This window comes from Protopterus annectens, chromosome 6.part0 (assembly GCF_019279795.1).
Source record: "Protopterus annectens isolate FY-2018-M chromosome 6.part0, PAN1.0, whole genome shotgun sequence".
Lineage (NCBI taxonomy): Eukaryota > Metazoa > Chordata > Ceratodontiformes > Protopteridae > Protopterus > Protopterus annectens.
Genome location: NC_056737.1, coordinates 927,220,707 through 927,237,392, shown reverse-complemented (window position 1 = coordinate 927,237,392; position 16,686 = coordinate 927,220,707).

Genomic DNA, 16,686 nt, shown 5'->3' with positions numbered 1-16,686 from the left:
GCAGCTTATATCTAAAGGTATTGCCACCGAGTCCAGAGATGTAATCATTCCACTGTATTCAGCATTCATTAGGCCAATTATTTGAGTATACATGTGGCCAACCACTTGTCTCAACTGGAACAACAACAACACTTTCTCATTAAAAGAAAAACAAGGGCCTAAATTATAAAAACTATACAGGCCATCTCAAAGCCTTGTCCCATTTCTTATTATCATATAGGCTACTAAGAAGCAACCTCGTAAGTATGATGGTATCACAAACATCCGCTCAAAAGATCTCAATTTGTTTTTCAAAATAAACAGAACATATGGAATGGATAGGTATGTATGAAGAAAATATCACTTCTATGGAACTGTCTTCCACGTAAAGCAGGGTAATTCTCTTGTACTCTAGCTGTATGTGATTTGAATGAATGAATAGGTAACTGCAAATTCACCCCAGGTTTAGCACCCCTGTCCCTCCTGGATAGGGGAAATGTAACTGTCGCAACTTATCCTTGGTTAGCCTACCTCTGCATTATTCATATGCTAATGTATAAGGGATACAAACTATTATGGAAGTGTAAGGCTAGACTTCTTAAGATCCTCATGGATCAGTAGCTTTGTTCAGCCTTTCTCTGGGTTATTCATATGCAAAATATAAGAGCTAGAAACTACCATGGAAATGTAGGAGCAGATGTCTTAAGATCTTCATGTAAGCACTTAAGAACATATAAGAGAATGACAAAATGCAATATATGCATGTATTGAACACTAAGTGAATGCCAGACCTGGCTTGAGGGTATAAAAGACAATCGATACATTGCATTATATAGAGAATGACTGACAAATAATATATACATGCATTATATACGGAGTAGCTGTCAGAGCAGGCATGCTGAAAATTTCACAATGAAAAGCAGACTCAGAGCAAAATATGTAGAATGAAGTTGGGTAGGAAGAGGTTAAATTATATGATGAGAAAGAGAGCAGTTGAATTTTCCTTGAGTCTTGTAATATGTTTTTAGTTCTGATATGAAAATTGGGGTAACAGGAATGATCTTTATAAAAAAAGAATGGAGAGTTTTCCACAGTTTGGGGATAAGGAATGAGAAAGCATGTTTTGTGCAATGAAGTCTAGTTTGGGGGTCTGTAGAATGAAGACCTGAGTGGTTAAGACTTCTAAGGTTGTAAGATGGTGCATCTCTGTATAGTCTGGAGCATATTAGGGGAAGGTTTCTTTCTTGATAAGTTTAAATAGCTGAGAGGCAAGTAGAAAGACTGCATGTTGTTTCACAGGTAACCAGTGGTGTTCATTTCTATGGGACAGAGCAGTAAATCTGCATATGGAGTTTCAGATTGTTTGAGTGGTGCATACATTTCTTTAAGAGGCTGCAGCAATCAGAGGAAGGCTAAATTCTAGCTAAGCCGATAAGATTCCTTTACCTATGGCATTCCTACAGGGTCTGGTAAAAAAGGGGACATCCTTATATCCCAAAATAGGAGACAGTTGATTTTTTTGTATGTGTGGTCCTGGTGGAGATGGAACTTTACGAAGAGGTCCAACCAAATCTTTAAGATTTTTAAATGTAATGATATTTTCAGTAAAACTATTCAGATGATCAAGGATTTCGAAGGATTCGTAGCGGCCTGTTGATAGAACAGCTTAGAATCAAAAGTAGTGCTCTGGTTTTAGAAGAGTTAACAATAATTGTTTATCACTAATCTATTGAATAATGGTATGAAAATCAAACTGAAGTCTGAGTTTAAGAGAGGACAGAGAGAACGGTTGGAGTGGAATAGGAGCATGTCCTCAGCATAAAGCAGGAGAGAAAGATGAGTTAAGTCATGAGGGAGTTTGTTAATGTAAAAGAAAAGAGGAGAGGTGAGAGAATAGATCCTAAAGGGACACCTTTCTGCAGAGGGATTGATGGAGAGGTTGGTGATCTGAAATTCACTGATAAGTGTCAGTTAGAAAGGTAGTTTTTGATCCATGGTGTCACCACTAATGTGTATTTCAGTGAGGTGATCTGGGAGAACTGAGTGATTGACAAGCTCAAAGTCTCTGGTGATGTCAATAAAATAGCTCAAGTAATCAGGTATTTGCCCATTCCAAGAAGAATATTGATAGTGAGCATCCAGTTAGCTCTGGATGTAGTATGACCAAACAAAACACCATGCCGCTTTTGTGAGGGAAGGTAATATTGGTTGGTGTCTTGAATGAGTTGCAAGTAAAGTAATTTTTACAGAATGTTTCATAGGGTAGAGTAGACAAAAATGGACCAGAAGTATGAAGGATTGGAAGTATTGGATTTCTTAGGAAGATGTTTTACAACAGCATTTTCCAGATATTAGGCATAATAATGGGGTTATGATGTTATATTTGCAGTAATATATACACCATGAGTTAAAGTTGTTAGTACTGGAGGGGCTGCCAAGTTTAATCTGTTCAAGCAGTGGGTGAATGCCATAGGATATGATAGTTCTGAAGTAGAATGAAGGGATGTATGGAGAAATGGTGGGGTGTCAGAGGCAGTTTGGAATTTGCTATAGTAAGGGCCAGAAAGGTTGCTGACACAAGAAAGGAAATCAGTGGCAGAAAATTGAGAGGATGTGGAATTCATGGAGGGAAGGCTATTCCAACCTGTAAGATGATCAATTTGTGAGGTTTGTTATGATTTCATCAGGTGATATTTATGTTGATGTATTGTTTGTATGGAAGGTTGCATAGCTGGGTGTAGAAATAAGACTATTTTGTCTCTGGATAAGATGATCCCAGCTTTTAGTTGAACTAGATAGAAGGGTTTTCTAACTATGATGGAGACATGTCAATCAAAAGATAAGGTGAAAATCCACAAGGATGCCTAGATTTCTAATAACTGTGCTAATCTTAAGGAGTGCATATCTATATGATATGCTGAGGAAATATTCATTTTACCAAAATGGACTATACTACATTACTAGCCTTAAATCTGAGGCTACTGTCCATGTACCAGTTGTTTGTATAATTTATCCCATCCTGGAGCACCTTCTCATCAGTGTGTGCAGGAACAATAACTCTTAGCATATATTCATCAGTGAATTTTGTTAACCAAAGTCCCGAAATATTAGCTTGTTGGAGAAACAAATGTCATCTAGAAAATAACTCAGTATCTAGCCTTCAGGAGCCTTGCTTGTGACATTTTTACTTTCTGAGGTGCATCTGCAACTTTTACAACATTATTTCTGCCCAACAGGCACTTTCCTATACACCTCACAGCAGTTTGTCAGTGGTACATTATTGGGCGATAGCATTGAAAACCATGGTCAGGCCCAAGTATGCCATGTGCACCAAATAACCATCATCAGCTGCTTCAGTTATCCATTCAGATATGTTTATTTATTTTATTTACTTATTTATTAATACGTTTGTTAATCAGGTAAGTACACTGGCCCAGGGACCCTTTTCAGGCAAGACTCAGGCCAGAAGGCATATGAAACGTGAAGCAAAGAGACAATAACAATGGTCATAAATATTGACAACACAAAGAAACTAATCATTGATAGTAATGCTAATGTATAAAGAACATTGAGACATATGAGAAAGAGTTGAGTGTCCAGAAAAGTAAAACAAAAGAGAGCACTTGCAGAATTACAAGCATATAACACAGAGAGGTATGGACGAAAGAGATATGCTTAGAGTAGTTATAGTATCAGTCAGAAAGGTTAAAATAACACGGCCTACAACTGGCCAAACCAAATTGAGGTGGATATATGGCTAAGAGATCATCAATGTCTAGATTTATGAGGCCGTGAAGCTGATAAGAGTGATGAGTCTATAATCACTAGGAGTGGCAATTGGACTTCCTTTATGTAAGATCATCATGATGGCTGTCCCCCAGGCTTCATAAACAATTGCAAAACTCATGTTAAAGAGGTTTAATGGAGGTTCCAATTGGCCTTAATTGGTGGTATATTATCATGGCCCATGCAAGTCACCTTCTTTGTTTAGATTATGCTGCTTAGACTTCTTCCAGATTGATCCCAGATGGTCATGAACTGATATGAATTAGGGAAGGTAGAAATGATGGTGGGTGATGTGAAGTTTACACTAAATCTTTGGCCAAGAGTAATATTTATTTCCATAAGGTCAGAAAGGTTATTATCATAATGGATAAATTCAGAACAATAATGGATGTTGTTTTTTTAACTATCTAGCATAATTAAAGAATAATTTATAATTCTCTTTGGTATTAGTGGCAATTTTGAGTTTATTATCAGACCTGTGTTTTCTGACTCATTACTTAAGTTCTTTGCTAATATGGTTGAATGTCATGTATGTGATATTTGCTAATGATTTTGTACTGTCTGCCTTATGTTGTAGAGTTTATTTAAACAAGGATGCAACCATAAGGGTTTGTTTTTATTAAATCTCCCCTGTTTGGTGCATGTAGATATTTTCCCATTTATACAACTTTTTAAGTCAAAGTAGAACACAGAGGTGAAGGCCTTAGCTCTATTTATAGGATCAGCCTTGCGAGGGATGTAGTAAAAAATTTTAGGTCACTAAGTATCTTCAGGAAGCTTACTTTTTAGAAGTTATTGAAAACCAATATATTTCTTAGGGTATTGCCTCTGGCCTTATAAGTAAAAATTACAGTCTGATTTAATGAAGGATGATACCTGGAGCTTTGCAAAAGGAAGTAATATTAGTCAGGACACAATCCAGGGCTCTGTGCCCCTCCCCTCAGCTGGGATGTTTACACTGTATTCTAGGTAGTTCACATTTACAGTGTCAATAAAACATTGCTACAGTGCACTAGCCAGATTATTGCAGGGTAAATAAACTCTCCTAGAATAGATGCATTTGGGATTATAGCGATACTGATTATGGTGTTAAGGGAATTATTGTGATCTCTAGAAGACATGGATGGAGACCTGTAAATAGCCAGGAAGTGTAGATGATTTTATGTTAACTTGGATTTCTAAAATTTCAAACTTGGGGTCACGAGTAACTTGCTTTGAGGTGACTGGGGTCCCAAACAAAGACTTGCATTTCACCCGTAGCTGCCTGTGGATCTCAATACATTTTATTTAATTTTACAATTTGATAATCAGGTGGGTGAACTGATCCAGAAAGCCTCTTCAGTCATGACCCAGGCACAAAGTTAACAGTGCAAAAAAGCATGTAGTTAATAACTAATATACAAATGCAGTCAATAACTGAAGCAAGTAAAATATTACTATAAGCATAAAACTGTACACGTGCCACTTAAGTCTTAAAGGACTAATAGTAAGAACACAATCTGCATAAAACTGTAATGAGATGTCATCTCCAATTAGTGCACATTTACAGGCAGAATAATCATGTGGTACAACTGGACATTTGGTTATAACTTAAATTAGTTACATTTAGCCAGTATCATGGAAATACTTGCACATGACTTCTTGGAAAAGGAATCATGACAGGCACTATGCCCAGGAACAGAGGGAATGCTTTCACTCCACTGAAACCTTGTCTCTCTTTTACACATATATGTATATATGTCTTCAAGTTGTAAGAGGGCCTCAAGCTCCAGAGTCCAGCATCTTTTGGTTAATACTGATGGCACTGAGTAAAATCACCTTGATATGTTCTAAACTAGAATTTGATACGTTAGCATGTCAAGTAGCTGGACTCTGCTTAAAAAGCACTATGAAGGCAGCAAATGCTTTAGTCAGAATGCAAAAGCCCTGTTAAGAGAGGTCCAGACCAACAATGGCAAAGCAGGAGTGTCTGTCAGCCATCTTGATACAGGCGAAAAGATAACTCTATCCCTGAACCAAAGATAGCACATGGGTACCCATATCTCCCGGTCTTTTAATATAAGAAACCTGGACAAAACCAAAGCTAACTGGGGACTAAGCCCCAAAATCAAAGATAGATTGCTAGAAGAATAGGCTTGAATTAGCATGCATTTTCTGAAGCCTATAAAGTCTGAAATTCAAATGTCTACAATTTATTTAGTTATTTCAGTCCTCAATAATTTCCAAATACACACTACTATCTTTGACACAATTTGCCTCACCTGCTGAGTCAGCTAAAGCTGTTATTAAAATAGATAATACTTAATGCCAATACATTTATTGAATGGAACATCAACTAACATTGCTACCTCATAATACATAATTCTCATATTCAGTTCTCGGCAAGTGTGCATGCAATATATGTTTGACTGGTGTGTGTGTGTGTGTGTGTGTGTGTGTGTGTGTGTGTGTGTGTGTGTGTGTGTGTGTGTGTGTGTGTGTGTGTGTGTGTGTGTGTGTGTGTGTGTGTGTGTGTGTGTGTGTGTGTGTGTAGGTTGTCATGCCACGCTGAGAGGAACATTGCCACTGTTTATCTGTATTTTGCAACTCATCTCACCTAACAGAAGGTCTGTCCTGTCTGAATACTTTAGGACACCATGAACAGACACACCAGAGCCTCTAAGGCTGAACTGATTCCAATTATCTACTTAGGGAGTGCAATATTGTTAGCAGTGTTTTTTTTTTTTTTTTTTTACTGAGTTTTGCCACCTCTACTTTGTGAGGTGCTTGCTGTTAGTCATATTGCACCCTCATTTCATAAGAAATCAGGCATGAGGTGGCTGTACTGTGACTCATCAGGATGGGCTAATAATGGTGGCAAGTGACACATCTACAGGCTGGGTTCTAACAAATGAGCAATAACTGATAACTGAGAAGGGTAAGAGCAAAGTACTGGTGAAAAAGTGTTCATGTCCTCGAATGCCTTGCTGACTGAATCATTTTGTAAACTAATGAGAGATGACAGTAAACTGCTGCAGCCTAAATGGGTCATTAGGGAAATCCATTAATTGTATTTGATTACTAGACAGTTTTCATATGGTAATGCATGCCTTTTATTTGAATTCATATTCTTAAATATATTACCACAATTCTTCTAGGACAACTTACAGTTTAATCAATATTTACTAATGACTGCATTATCCTGACATGGATTACAGTTCTGCACTGAAGGCTTGTTACTAAATTTAGAGCAAGAACTTAGATCCATTTATATTGTACTACAGCACTATCATAGCTTTTAATATTTCTTGCCATTGTCCTTATTTTCTTGCATATTCCATTTCTGAATATTGGAACCGACATGTGTTAGAAATGTTCAGACTCATTCTTTTACTTCTGATGTTCGTCTTAACAAATCAGTATATACACATATACACATGAGCACATGCACGTGCACATACATACACACAGACACACACACACACGAGCACACACACATGCACACACATACACACACATGAGCACACACATCTGCGCGCGCACACACACACACACACACACACACACACACACACACACACACACACACACACAGTGTAATCACATGCTTGTTGAGACTAAGTCATGTTGTTCTATGTCTAGCAGTATACCAGCATGCATACATTATATATATATATATATATATATATATATATATATATATATATATACATGAGCACACGCACACACACATATACATATATATATATATATATATATATATATATATATATATATATATATATATCTACTCACATACAGCATTTGGATGCTCATTGCTTTCTGCTTGGCATTTTTCAACAATTTTTGTGTAATTGCAGTTATGATGCTGCAATTTTTATGCATAACAATGTATTTTCTTGTTGCAATAGCTTCTACAGCAAAATAATTAATTCCTGCATTGTCTATTTTTTCATTGGTTACTACTGGCTCTTAACAGTTAACAAGGTTTTTGAATTATCTCTGCAGTTTATAACAACACAGTGCATTGAATAATGCAGAATCTCGTAGCTGAACAGTTCAGCAAATCTTGCTTCTGAACTGTACCTCATTATGTGAAACATTCCTCATTTTTTGAGTGTTAAATATCCCATGTTCCGTATTATTCTACATTGAAAGGGTCTATCCCATATTCATTGTTAAGACTTTTGCAAACAGATGTCAATGTCAAATAATGCTGAATCATTTTAATTCATCAACAGCACTTTTTGTGAGTATGAGGTCCATCCAAACATCCTTAACCCCTTTTTCCCATTTTGCACATGAGGTTGGGGTGTCATTTCCACAGTGACAATCATCTAGAGGCAAGTTTTACATCACTGGGTGGCTAGCCCTGCCACAGTAGTTCATTTGTATTACTCGCTCACACACACACTCGCACCTATAGCCAATTTAGACTGTCCAGTCCACCTACTGCATGTCTTTGGAATGTGGGAGGAAACCGAAGCACCTAGATGAAACCCACGTGACTGCAGGGAGGACATGCAGACTTTACACAGAAGGTACCCAGCCAAGAATCAAACCAGAGAACCTCTTGCTGTGAGGCCACAATGCTAACCGCTGCACCACTGTGGTAACATCTTTTAAATACAAAGTTTTAACATTAAAGAGGTTAGTAAGTGTTACACATTTTGCCCATTATTCCACATTTTGATAAGTAGTGTCACATTTTGAACATAAAAGGCAGAGAGCTATGCAACTGGTATCTATTGATATACTTAAATATTTCCTTTGATACTGATATTATACAGATGAACTGCATTAAAAAAAAAACTGTAGTTAAAAAAAAAGCTTTTAGATTAACTTTTTTCTTCTGATGATCACGGTTCAAAAGGTACAGGGTTCATATTATGAATGATGCTGTACTGGTATAATTAAATGGAGCATCTGAGGTTATTTAATAGATATAGGATACATATCTGAACCTCAGAAATTTCTGAGTCATAGAGTTTTGAGACCACATGTGGTAAAGGCATGGAAAATAATTTCAAAGGCCCTCATAACCACTGAATAATTATTCTAACCTCTGACTCACAGCACCTCTTAGATAAAATGCCTCTACTGTCTCACTTTTAGAGAGCTGGACTTGAACTTATGACTGCCTGGCTCATGGATAGTGGACCCTTGAGTCCCCTTTTATACACTATCAGATAACATTTTATTTTATTTATCCTTTGTTGACTGGGTTACTCCTTCTAGGCTAGTAGCATCATTTCAGTGAAGATCAGAGGTGCTATTTATACTGGTTATGGGAAATGTGACAAGAACACCAAAAATGTCCACACTCTTTTCAATAAGTGCCATGGGTTCTTTTACATCCATCTATGCTACCACCAGCTTAGGCAGATTGGGTGTCAGTTTAGCATATCATCCAAATGGCATACTCATGCGTGTAGCACCCCTAATGCTGCTCTTCAGTGTCAGTAATGGAAAATTAATTCAAACATCTGGGGTAAAAATTGAACCCACAGCCTTCTGATCTTCCTACATCAAAGTTGAATGCAGTACCTGTTGAGCCTGGTCAATCTATTCTTCTCCAACAAGGTTAAAACGTTGTTTCTAAGACTGAATCTGACTCCCGCAGGTCTTTTTACACTTGCCAGGTATTTAGTTAACACCTTCCATACTGTAACTGTGTTTGTTATTTGACACTTGTCAGGATATGACTGAATGAGGGAGACAGTGCATTACTAGGGAGTTTAGCCCTGTTTGGCCCTCTTACATGTTAGTGGCACCTTCAGCTGCTGACTCTTCCAAGATAGGGTCTGTCACCATTATCTGTGCATTTGCTTCCTGGTTCAGTCCTGCTCCATAATGGGAGCACAGGTTTGTCCTCCAAGGGGCTAGTTCATGCAGGGAAGTCAGAGGTCCTAGCTACCTAAGTTGGTGACAGCTTAGGTGAATGTTAAAGACAGCACAGCACTTATTGAAACAATGGTTTATTCAAAACATTCATCATTAGACTTTCAGATGGGATGTACATGTGCTAATTATATTTATACTGCACTGGATGCCTTCTGTTTAAATAATAATAATATATAATGGAGAAGTGTCTTTCTGCTTTAAATTGATAAAGGCTTTGTAATATACAAGCCGAAACCGGTCTGTTTGATACACTTTTTATTTTTATTTTTGTCTCCACGGTCTGCTAGTCATATAGTTGGTTAAATTAAAATGTTACCTAAACATCAAGAATTTAATTCACCTGTTTTCATTCCTTCATCCCATAGAAAGATAAATAAATGATAAATGAGCAGCCTCCAACATAACCATATGTACCCCAAAATAAGAAGACAATACCTTTGTGGAAGTTGAACCAGAGAATACTCCCAGGGAAATAAAGCCAGTTAACAATGATACCGACTAATAACTTTAATATTCAGCATGAGGGAACTCAGAAAACTTCATTTAAAATTGCAAGAATGTATGAATGAAAGCTTTGGAGAAGCCCAAAAATGCTGATGTCTCTCGCAGAGCCTTCCTGTGACCCTATAGGAGGTTATGAAAGCTACAATGGAAGCAAAACTTAGCTTTGGCTGAATTTAAGAAAACAGTGTACGCCTGGCTAACAAACTCTAAGGAGAGGTCAAAGAGGAAAAACTTACCATTTGTTCACATTATGGAGATGGCAGAAGTCAGAAATGTGTAAGGAAATTATTGGTTGATTGGCCTGAGTTTCCGGAAGATAACAACATATTGAAAGAGCCCATAAAGTTCTGACCCAGTATGAAAGTGTCAGGAAAGTTTTGAAATTTGGTCCTGTTTATTTTTCGATCGACTATACTAAAGAAGACATTTTATTCAATCTGCAGAAACCAGGTAAGAATAATACAGAGCTGACAGAATTATTCTGTGAATATGATTTTCCAATAGAGACAATGAAAAACAGAAAATATATATTTGTTTTCAGACTATGCATTGTAAAGAAAGAGACACTCTTCTTTATCCCTGATTCTAAACTTAATGTCTCAAAACAGAAGCTGCTGTGGTTATTACTTGCCATGGAGCTTCAAAATGGGACTGACAGGTTAGAAAAGTATCCGTTTTTTGAATAAGAGAACAGCAGTCTGACCTCAGTGGAAAACAATCAAATAGGAAAACCGAGACACTTTCATTATTATATCACTATAAGTTAAGAGAATACAAAATAACCTTTCCTCCAGTCTCAGGAAGTAGATAAATACAGAGAACAAAATATGTGAAGTCAAAATAAAATGCTATGAATTAACAATATTCTTGGTAAAAAAATATGTTCTTGCTTACTACCTCTTCAAGGTCACTATAAGTGAACATTGCACTTGTAATGGGTGGATTTATGTACTTATTTATTTATTTGTTTGTTTGTTTGTTTATTGTCTTGTTTACCAGAAAAGTCCAACTGTGCACAAGTCTCATTTTCACCAGAGGCCCGGGGAGAAAAGTTATACATAAATTACATATTTACAGAACAACAATAAAAATTAAACATTTTAAGCATTACTTTGCAGTTAGTATTGAGATAAATAGTAAATACCGCGGTGGTGGTGCTGTGATAGCATTGTCGCCTCACAGTAAGACGCTGTCCGGTTCGATTCTCAGCTAGAGCGTCTTCTGCATGGAGACGTGCGTGAATGGGCGTACCTTCGTTGAAGGTTGTATGTCAGGGCTGGTAACTCAGCACGTAAAAATCCACTACCAATCATTAGCGGACCGGAATTCCGCTGTGGCGATCCCTAACAGGGAAAAGCCGAAAGACACAACATTGAGATAAATAGTAAATACATTTTTTATATACTTTAGAAGTTATATTATTTTACATAAGTCAGAGACATGTTAACATGTAATAGCTGGAGACGTGAGAGCAATGACAATGCACATAGGTTCAGTAATGTATAGTGACCTTAATGAGGTCACTATAGCAGGAACAGAGGAAGAGGAAGTGTATAAGCAGAGGACAAGAGAAACATAAGTAGAAAAAGTTCTGATGGCGGAGAGGTTGAGATAAAAGTAGAAAGGTAAGATAATGAGGTGGGTAGGAGGGGGGTATTAATGGGAGAGATTTATGGATGTAGGTTAGTTGGAGGAGCAGTAGTGGGGTTTGAAAGAGACAGGGATAAGAAAGGTGAAAGAGTCAGGTTAACTGATAGATTCACAATGTAAGAGAAGCAGAATGAAAAAAAGGTGGGTTCAGTCAGGATGGGAGCATGAGCGTAGCCATGACGACGTTAGGTGTTGTTTTAGGTTGTGATTGAAATGGGCAGTAATGTTGTCTTGTTTTATGGTGGGTGGGATCCATTTACAGTGTTAGCAACATAGGTTCAGTAAAGTGAGGAGCCTACACTGTTATGAGACTTGGTCCTGGTCAGGAGATGTTCTGTGAGCAGAGACTCTGAGGAGGGAAGTAGTGTTTAAGGGCATTTTTGTTGTAATGGTGTCAGGTTTGTGTATTATTTGGTGAGCACTGAGAAGTTGGGAGTAGTTAAGGTAATTAGGTACTTTGAACCAGTGTAGGTGCCTCAGTGCTAGGCAGTGGTGTGAATGGTTTGGTAAGTTGGATGCAAACTTGGCTATTTTATTGTAGCAAACCTCAGGTTTATTTTGTAAGGTGGAGTGAAGGTTAGTCAGGATGGGTGCTGCATAGTGAAGTGAAGTGGGGAAGATGAGATGTTGCTAAAGAATTCCTAGAGTAGTCAGTGAGAAACAGTTTATTTCTGTAGAGGAAAATCAGCTTTTGTTGAGTTTTCTCTTGATGGCTTGAGTGAGGTGTTGATCATATTTTAAATTATCCTCAGTTAAGACACCAAGAAACTTTGTGCTGAAAATTGTTTTAATTGAGGTATTATTTGCTGATCTTATGTTCAAGGACTGTTTCTGTGCTGACAGAGTTTTGACTAAAAACAGCATTTGTTTGTTTTTTTAGTATTTAAAAGTAGTTGGTAGTCATCTAGCCAAGCCTCAACAGAGGAAACATAGTCCTGGGTCATCTTGTAGAGTGGCAGTTGACTTTCTGAAAAGGATAAGAGCATGGCCTCATCTGAGTATTGTAGTATGGAGACTTCCTTGGTAGCTTATTAGTGAATATGTTGAATATTAAAGGGCCTAGAATACATCCCTGTGATACACCAACAGATTCAGACTGAAAGGGAGAGAGATCTCATTTCCATTTTACAGCCTTGAGTTTGTTGGTGAGATGGCTGTGGAACCAGCTAAGGGATAAATGGGGGAGTCCTAGAGAGAAGAGTTCATTGAGCAAGCATTTGTGTGAAACTGTGTCAAATAAATAAATAAATAAAACAAAATAAATAAAAATGAATAAATGCTTTTGAAACATCTAAGAGGATGGAAGATACTAGGTTGCTGGTGTTTCTATTAGAGTTTATGATTTTGGTAAAACTCCGTCTGACTTCTGTGATACACATATACGGCTCTGACAAAACAATACTGTGGTCAACCATCTGTATAGTCAAATAGACTACTAGATTAAATTAAATATGACCAGCTGGCTCACATTTCTTTAGGCTTTAAATCTTCTATGATGTAAGACAGTATCTTAGCGGAGTGGGATGAGTGTTTTTATCTCCAGCCTTACCCAGTTAATTGACGCAGAGTTGAGTATGTCATTTGTTCTGTGGTAGATTATAGATAACTGAGAATGTTCACCTTTTGCAGCTGAGTAGTCATTCTGATGAACCAGGTCTTCAAATGGTATGTGGTTAAAACTAAATGACGTCTGTGACTTTGGTGGGAGAGAAATGTGATTAATGGGAATGACTGGCTCTAGATGATTGTCACTGTTGAAGTGACACCCTGACCCCATATGCAAAAATTGTGAAAAAGGGGTTGTGCATGGATGTTGAATGAATACCTCAATAATGTTTTTTTTTATTGTGGTGAACATAGGTGTTTTTGTTTGTTAACTGGCCACATGTGCTGGTCAATGTGCCTTTTCCAGCTACATTTTTTTCCAAAGGCACAATTAAAGCACAATAGTACACTATACTTTAAAATGAGCAGTAAATGAACAGCACACCAGCAAAACATATAACAGTGGCAGTCATGCAATGCTGAAATGCAAAGACTGAAATACAGTAATGTTAAAAGAGAAAGAGAAACATCAGTGTTAGCAATAATTGAATGTAGGGACTTTAAAACACTCACTGGACAACATCTAAAGGATTTTATCACTGTCAATTTTAGAAATTGTCCCCATATACAGATCATTGAATGACCCATGATATAATTATACATTATCTGAAAGGCAGTTGCATTTGTAGGAATTAGCTAGGTGGTCCAAGAGGTTGGTCTTGAATTTCCAAGAGTTAATCACATTTCTAACTTTTGTAAGGAGATGGGCCCAGGCATCTGGAGCCATCATGCTGAAGACGTTTGTTCCAGTCACCTAACCAAACATCAACATTTTGAGAGATAAAGCCCCCTAATTTTTTTACCTCAAAGTATAACAATAGCCAGTAACTTTTAACCTTTCTGGGGAAACAGCAAATTTTTTTGCGTAGGAGCTTGAAAATAATCAAGATAAATACTAAAATAGTTCTACCAATTTTAAGAAGCCATTAAACTATTGCAAACTGCTTAAAAGTTTTCTTCATGCCATCAAGATTTACTAATATTATATTAAAATAAAAATCTTATCATTTTATGAAAGTTTCTCCTATTTTAAGTATTTCTTTCTTATAACTTGTTACAATCAAAGGATTCAAAGCTAGTTCATCTGTATCAGCAGATTACATTCTTATGTCCCTTCTTTTTTTAATACTTCAGTTTGTAAAACGATTGAATTATTTTCTATGGGGTTGTTTTATTTTGCTACTATTATTTTCAAATTAGTATGCTTATGGATGGTACAGCCACCAATTATATCTATTTTTGTTTCTGGAGATTCTTTTACTTTTTTGTTTCCTTCTGCTGCTCTCTTAAACCCATGGCTGCCCCCCTTACTGTGTAGCTCCTCTATATTATAACATTTCTTTGGGCAATATGTAATACGTTACCATTTTCCAGACAAAAAATATTTTTCTTTTGATTGGCCAGCACACCTAATAATAAATTCTGTTTATGAATATTATATTCAATAAGTGACATATTATTGCATATTACAGTTTTAGTTTCTTACAATCATGCACCCCCTCCTCATTTATAAGCCCATGTTATATTTAATTATCTGCCAGTCTTCTCTTGTATCATATAATGGCCTAATTTAATCCATAATATCTCAGATGGGAACTCTGAAATTTTCAAATTGCAAAATATTATTTTTTCCTGTTTCTTTTTAAAGATAAATTAAATGTACACAGCTCAGTTTATATGTTGTATCCCTTTTGCACTCAAAATTCTACAGGTACATGAAGTGCTTTCCCCTTCAGAATGTATATCTTAAGTAGAGTCATTCCATGAATGAAGAAAAATTCTCGCCTCTTCAGATTTTGTTACTAATAGCTTATTTATAGATATCCAGAATATATACCTCTGAGACTGTATCTCTGATATTTTAATACATCTCAGCCTCAAAAAAAAAATCCATTGAGGAACAGCCGAACTCTGATCCATTCTCAATTTGCCTAGTTCTTGCAAGTGTTCTTTTTGGAATACCAGCTTTCTCACTAGAATCATTTGCACTGTTGCCGTTCATTTGCACTTCCTTGTTGTGCCTCAACATGGTATACCAGCATCTTTGTTCTTCTCATAGTCCATTCCTCAGCATAGCTCTACCTGCATTTATTTAAATTTCATTACTTGATTTTAAATATCCTTTTATCACAGATCTCTTGCCCAAATATTTTATAGCAGAAATTTCTGTCATGATGCAGGAACTTCACTCACTGTTGTCTCCACATAAAATAGTATATATTTTTTTTATAGAAAAGTCCATAATGCACATAAGAATTAAAAATAAATTTGCTTATAAATAACTAAACTGTGAATAACAGTTTGCTCCCGAGTTGCTCCCATGACAGACCACGGAGTGCCTGAATAGTGCAAGAGCTTCTGCACACAACATGACCAACAAGCAATCCAGGAATGAGCCCGCGAGATGTGCACGAGCGTGCCTACACTATTCCCACATGGTCACCACTGTTATATGCTAATTACCTCATTTGCTGGTGAAAACCAGGCAAATGAGGTGAATTAGTGATCCCAGAAGCAGTCAGGCATCTGTGTAGGAATAGTGTAATCTGGTTAGTATCTGAATACATTTCTGCAAATTACAAAACAGAGGCATGACAGCTCGAAAGAAAGCATGAATTTAATGTAGTAGGCATGCCAATAGCCAAATATATGGCCATTGGCATGAAAAATAGTTGCAAATTTATAAAAAACAAGTTAATTTTTTTTGGGCTGATCTCGGCCGTTTAAGAGTAGGGCAGCGGTGTATAAATGGGATCACCCTGAAAATAAGAAAAAAAGGGGGAAATAAGCTTTTAAACCCAAATCAGCATTTTGCCATAATAATCAATGGCATGCATAAGACAACAATACCAAGGAATAGTGGTTGCTAAGGTGGAAGGCTCAGTGTGAGTGTGGTGACTATGAATTAGCATTCTGTTCATGCAAATGAGGGGACTGATACTGAATCACAGATTTCCTCTTAGTGTTAGCTTGCATCTGACCGTGTAGGTGCAGCAACACCATTGTATAAGTCTAAGAGGTGGATGACCTCATAAGGGGATGTGTCATGCATGCTGTAAGCTTATTGGAGCTCTGTAGCCCGTATGTGCCCTTAGCTAAGCACAGCTAAGGAAGGGTGTGTGTCTGAGGCTGCCTAGCAGTGTTTACATTGCCTAAACGGGTGTGCGCACCACACACCAGGTTTTAAAAAAAAAAAAAAAAAAAAAAAAACAAGAAATAGCAGCTCTTTTCACATCTGAGCACTAGGTATGCACAGCACGCCTCAGGGCTTAAACGGCA